At 34.6% G+C, this 6,848-nt stretch overlaps 1 pseudogene across 1 annotated transcript; it reads right to left on the reverse strand.

Annotated features, from left to right (window-relative positions):
- Nucleotides 1-727: 727 nt before the first annotated feature.
- On the reverse strand, nucleotides 728-5,175 carry LOC145053146 (G-type lectin S-receptor-like serine/threonine-protein kinase At1g67520; annotated as a pseudogene). Its single transcript, XR_013684363.1, has 8 exons — nucleotides 4,767-5,175; nucleotides 2,903-4,680; nucleotides 2,707-2,826; nucleotides 2,421-2,620; nucleotides 2,109-2,319; nucleotides 1,790-2,027; nucleotides 1,431-1,581; nucleotides 728-1,178 (listed from the first exon to the last, which is right to left on the reverse strand). The product of XR_013684363.1 is annotated as a G-type lectin S-receptor-like serine/threonine-protein kinase At1g67520 (transcript).
- Between the last annotated feature and the right edge of the window lie 1,673 nt (nucleotides 5,176-6,848).

The following is a 6,848-nucleotide window of genomic DNA, read 5'->3' on the forward strand; positions in this document are numbered from 1 at the left end:
TTTTGGGTGTTTACTTATTGACTTATAGTCTCTCAAAGTTGGGATATCAAAGCTGAAAATTTTATGTTTTTCAGCTTTCTTTGTATTTCGTGATAGATTTAAAACAAGCATATTTAATTCGTTTGAAGTCGGAATAGCATGCGGTTTTTTCCAAAGTGTAGTATAGAGTTTGTACATGATTATTTACTATAATCTTGTCATTTTTTGTTACATATTCATTGATTTATAGTCTCCCAAAGTTGGGATATCAAAGCTGCAATTTTTTTTTCAGGGCTTTATTTTTGTATTTTGTGAAATGTTAAAACATGTATTCGACCCACTTTACCTGGTTCCCTGGGTTTTTCGGTTTTAAACCCACTTTATCCGGTCCCATTCGACCCACTTTGATATTTCCAATTTCCGGTTCTAGACCTATTTTAACCGATACCTTACCCGGAACCGAACCGAAACCTGTTCCTATATACCGATCCGGTTTCCGGTCCTAAAAAATCTCGTTAACTGGTTCCCGGGTTTTTCGGGTCCGGGTCTACCGGTCCGGGTTTGGATCCACTCTTATCCCTAATGAGCACCACATTATCCCTAATTAGGCTGCATAAACGCCAGACATCCTAAACTCAGAAAGCTCTGAAATTGAGCTAATACTGAATTTGTTATCCAGAAGTTTTCACAAGATGTTATTTATCAACATATTTAATGTGGATAAACTTTTAAAGAAGTACTGATGTACTTTAGATTCTAAAGTGGCAATTTCGCATTCATATAGCAGGTATAAAAAATATTGATTTGAACCTCCTACAAAGGTGAATAAATACAAATTATATTACAGAAAGGTTTCACAAAGAATGATATGTTGTAGCTACGTTCATACCCTATCGGCCCTCCACAACAGAGATAGTCACATTATTCTGAGAGCAATCTTTTGCTTTGGTTTCATATGAAGTTGACTTTGAGTCCCCTCCACCTATCAAGAATGTTGGTCTGTTTGGAGTGGGTAATGATATGGAGTCATTGAGAAGCATGGAGATCATCTCTGACGTTGTTGGCCTATCTATTGCATTCTCTTGTACACACAGAAGGGCAACATGAACAGTCCTCAAGAATTGTTGTTCCTCACAAGTATTTCCAGGTGATGGGTCCTTCAATTCTAACGTATCTCCTTGTCGCCATAGCACCCATGCCTAATTCGATCATTCAGATATTGTTAATAATTTGATCCATTTTCCCTTACTTTCCAACAAAGTGGTAACCTTAAACTATTTAATAAAATTCAACTACTCAAATCCCGTTTGGCTCTGTAGCGTACGTCAGTTAAGCCGTTTGCACATCGTGAATATATAATTGTTTGAGCGAATAATGTAAGATGCTGTCATTTTCACTGAAGATGGTATAGTACGTAAAATATGTTAAAATTTGAATATGAATTTACTTACATATCCAATAAGACTGTATGTGCCATGAAGATGGACGAAGCTACTATTTCTTCTTCCACTGACGATTTCCAGGATCAAGACCCCAAAGCTGAAGATATCCGACTTGATTGAGAAAATTCCCCGCATTGCGTACTCAGGAGACATATAACCACTGAATACAAAATAGTCACCAAGACTTTTTAGAAATAGATAGCATTGAATCAGAAAAACAACAAATTCATCTAAAAGATACTCTATCTAGATTTATATAATTGTGCTAGTTTTCCTTGGTAATATTAAATCTAACTTTTTGATGATAGATTGACCATGAAAGAGTATAACTCACTGGGATTTTTGATATTTCAAGGGAGATAACTTACTATGTTCCAACCACCCTGTTAGTCATTGCCTCGGTCTCATTTTGCTCGCATATTCTTGCCATACCAAAATCAGAAATCTTTGGGTTCATCCTCTCATCTAAAAGAATGTTATTAGCTTTTAGATCCCTATGAATAACTTTCATTCTTGAGTACTTATGCAAGTACAACAACCCTTGAGCAATTCCTTCAATGATGATAAATCGTTTAGGCCAATCCAACTCTGCCTTTCTGTTTTCATCTGCAAGTCAGTGAAAGAGTTTATAATAAATGCCACAAGTAAAAGAAATGAATGCACTTATGTTTTAAACAATATGCATACCAAATACGAAGAAATCTAAACTTTTGTTGGGCATATATTCATATATTAACATCTTTTCTTCTCCGTGAATGCAACAACCAAGAACTCGAACAAGATTTGTATGCTGGAGTTTAGCTATGAGTACTAGTTCATTCTTGAATTCCACAAGCCCTTGCCTTGATGTTCTTGAAAGCCTTTTGACTGCAATTTCTCGCCCATCGCTTAGTTTTCCCTGTTCTCATAATTGCATGAATATCTTTTTGTTAAAATTGATATACAAATGCAAGAACCAAAAAGATTTACTATAAAAGCTGGATGTGACAATAGTGTAACCTTGTAAACAGGTCCAAAACCACCTTGTCCAAGCTTATTTTCAACTGAGAAATCATTGGTGGCAGCCATGATAGAGGAAAAGCTAAATAATAACAAATCATTTCCTTTCACACCATCTGGTTCAAGCCGATGTACATCCTTGAAGCTTTCAGAAGTTGTCAGCTCCACGAAATATTCATCTCTCTTTCGTCTCTGGTATTCTACAATCAATATCAACGACTTAATAAAAGATGCAACTAGAAAGTACAAACATAAGCTAGATTAAATATTGTTGCTGGTTCTATACCTTTTTGTCTATGCTTTCTCTTCTTTATATAACATAAAGCCCCAAAACCTAGTAAAACAAGAGGAATGGACACACTAATGGATACCCATATCCAATTCTTGCTCTTTTGTGTATTGTTACCTGCATTTTGGCTTTTTTAGTTTTAAGGAGGTTTTAAATGGTATAAAAAACCATCAAAATCAACATTATTAATTACCTGTAGTTCGATTGTCTGGATTTTGGCTGATCACATACTTTGATGTAGAGTTATCATGAGGATTAACCGAAAACCTATTGATTCCTGTCCAGATTACACAACCAGTTCCATTTGTGGTATTACTATTAAACCCCACACAATTGCAATCATTCCAACACATAACAAAACAATCGTTAATGCTTAAGCTTGAGTTCCCATCAATAACACCTTCTGTCATGTCCTGAGAGAAATCCCCATTTTTTTTACTAAAATTATCATTCTCTGTCCTGCACTGAGGCAAAATCGACTCCACGCAACCATTAGCAAAGTCATACCCATAACAAAACTCAGGGCTCCAAGCAGTAGCGTTATTAATATCTCTAATTTGGCCGTTTGGTGTCAAAATCCACATGGGTAAAACAGAAGTACTACCATCATAGCTAAAGTATCTTGCTTTATTGTTGTAAACAGAAGTGAGATTATACATAGATTGACTGCCTGGGCCATTCAATGCAAACATATATTCAAATACTTGGTTGTTTAGATTCCCACTAGTCCAGTAGGGCTGACCTCGTCGTCGAATCATTAATTTGTGGGATGCTTGTGGAGTGGGTTCCCAGCTCAAAGTAAAAGCTCCTGATTTAGGGATTTCATTGCTCAACCAAGAGTCAAGGTCCAATTCTGCCCTGTTTCCATGTCATACCCAAGTTTCATGCCAGGTAAAAGTACATTGGTTGGGTGATCAAAACTCTGCCACAAAACCCTTTTGTCAACTTGATTAATCAGCCGAAAATTACCATTATCTTCAAGGGTTGCAGTCACATTTGTGTTTGGACCAATTTTAACATCGGTGATGCTCATTAGAGTTCTCCCTCCTGCAGTGATGATCAAGTCTCCGGTTTTGGCACTGATGGATAGGGTATGAGCGCCTGAGGTGGATATGATCGGTGCATTTGGATTAGCTACCCACACTTTCGTGGATTGAACATCGCTTGTGTACCAAATTCCCAAGTAACTGTAATCTTCACCAAAGAACCCTAATGTGAAATTTCCACGCACGGAAACAAGCTGGTCTGTAGACTTGAGTTGGCCCCCAAGTTTGATTGTTGAAAATGAATCTGCAGCAGCACAAAATCTGATGGTGTAATCGGCACCATTACACAAAAATGTAGTAGTCTGTAGATCATATGAGGTACTATAAGATCTTGGGCAGGCTGACCTAAACAACTGAGCATATGCTGTTGGTTTGCAAGATGAGGGTGACGAAAACGAGTCACTGCAACAATACTCTGGAGAGCCAAAAGCTAAGCAAGCGCTCATACACACCTTTCCATCAGCTGAACTTAGCTCCGTTGGACACCGCTGATTCAAGTCTTCAACACAACCCGTCTTAGCACAACTACGTAAACTGGAACCTGAACCGGAAGTCGCCTCCACAAGTATTGGCAAATTGTAGCCCAGGGCCATGTTGACATCATAAAAATCGTGGCTGTGTGTTTGGGTTTGATTGATACTGAAATCAGCAGTCGTGGCGGGTGGTATCCTTTCATCTACATCACACTCCAGGAATTCATTGGTGTCGCAGTCACCTGTGGCACACAACCATTTACCTGAGCTATTGAAGTTGCAACCTGTCCGACCCCATATACTACCATCCCAGACAGTAGGAACTTGAAAAGAGCGTGAACTACCCTTTGTGAGCTCAAATCCGGTTTCATTTAACTTCTGAACGCTAATAATTGCGGGCCAAATAGTGAACCCACATTCGTTTACAATAGTCAAAGTAACCCCAAAGGCTCCTGCAAATTCGTATAAAGTTGCATTAATTAAGCACAAAATCTTGGTTTGTGTTTTATGAATTTGGTATACAGACTCGTAGACGTACCTTTACAAAAGAAGAGGAAAAAGAGAAAGCTCAGAGTTTGAGAAACCACTGCTACATGTCGTTGTGAAGATGCTGACAACGACCAAGAACCCATTATTCAATAAAATCTTGTACTTTCTTGAAAATAGTATCGAATTCTCAAAAATAGGTTTAACTAAAGTTAGAGACGTGAATCTTTATCTTGGTGTTTCTGCTTGTGTCCATATTGATGTTAGGCTTTGATAGAGCAAAGATCCTCCATGATAGCATGCTAGTAGCTTTGCCTATCCAGGTATCCATGGCAGCTTTGGCAATTGGGTGGTGATGGTGCCGTTGTGAATGTCGTCGAACTTTCTTTTTCATTAATTATTGACGTTGGTGGTGGGTGATTTGAAAGCTGAATATGTTCCACGTTTATTAAGAAAATATGCAAAGCCGAAACAACAGATACGTACTAATTAATTAGTAGTATTTATAGTATATAATATGATAAAGCAATTGAACTTGCAGCGCGTTCATTAGAATTGGATGTGCCTAGTTGACCGGGTCAACACCATTGCAGCATTGTCTAACACCATTCTCAGTACTCTGTAGGCCAAGGCTTGAATATTATAATTCACTCGTGGTTTTCCTTGCATAATATAAAAATGGGGACTTCCCAAAATAATATTCAATGATCCATGACCGGCTGCATCGTCATATTTACAGCTGCACATGGTAAAATTGTGTCTCATTATCACAATTGCACCTGGACATTGAGCACTATGATGGTCAGATCATGTCACTTTATAAAAATTTAGACGTATAATTACTATTAAAAACAAGGTGATAAATAATAACTATATTAATTGATAACTGGTTATAAACATTGTGTTTCAACAGTAATACCGTGTTTGACTCGAAAGCTATACCAGTGTTATGCAATCGAGTAATTAAATATCTTATATTTTTTGTGACTACAAATCATTCTATCCAATTAAACAGTGATATGTGTAACATTTAATGCATATTTAATGATATTTTAATATATACTAATGTTACACATGTTATTATTTAATTGGATAGAAGGATTTGTTGAAACAAAAGTAGGATGATATTTAATTTCTGTATACATTTTTTTACCGATTAATCGACATTGACACTATGATAGGCAGTCAATACAGCCTCCAAATTCTTGTTTTGCAAGCGGTATTATACTGATGGTATGCTTCTACCATGTGTTTGTCATTCAAATAGAAGAAGGTGTCAATTGGGTTGAGTTGGGTTATAACTTTCTTGCAAAATTATCACTTTAGCCCACTTAACGAGTTTCATGGTTAACTTTGTTAACTTTTTTTTGCAAAATCAGTCCTAAAAAGTTCAAATTTGGTCCTTAAGTTTGCAAAAAATGATACCACATGATTTTTTAACTTTATTTTTCATTTTTTGTAAAGTTTATTTATTTTCGGCTTTTTTATAAATATATATACATTTTTTATTTTCTTTTTTTATATATATTATATTTATTTTCATTTTTAACTTTATTTTTCACAAAATTGATTTTTTTTTATCTTTTTACCTTTTGTTTTCTATTTATTTAGTTTATATATAGAGAGTATACCAGAGCTTTTTTTAGTTTTTTTCATATTTCTTTTCGTATTATATTTTAATTTTTTCATATTTTAATTTTATTTATTTATTTTTTATTTTTTTCATATTTTTATTCCAATTCTTTTTTTGTTTGTATTTTTAACTTTTTATTGACGTTTTTCAAAAAAAATATAAAATCTATTAATATATTAGAGTACATTTTAATTTTGATAATTTATACTTTTTGTAATTATTTATTTTTATTCAAGTAAATAAAATAGTTATGTTTATATTTGTAATTTCGGTACAACTTTTTTATTTTATTTTTTTTCTTTATTGCTATTATATTTATGTTACGAAAAAATAAAAATTAAAAAAGTTATGTTGTTTATTGAGTTCGAGTTCATTTACTTGAATCAAAATAAATAAATACATTAGAAAAACCATAAATAATTAAAATAGAAAAAAATAATAAAAAACAAAAGGTAAAAAGGAAAACAAAATAAATCAAATTGTTGAAAAATAAAGTCAAAA

The sequence above is a fragment of the Lactuca serriola genome, chromosome 5, assembly GCF_051521515.1.
Source record: "Lactuca serriola cultivar US96UC23 chromosome 5, Lser_US96UC23_V15, whole genome shotgun sequence".
In the NCBI taxonomy this organism is placed as follows: Eukaryota; Viridiplantae; Streptophyta; class Magnoliopsida; order Asterales; family Asteraceae; genus Lactuca; species Lactuca serriola.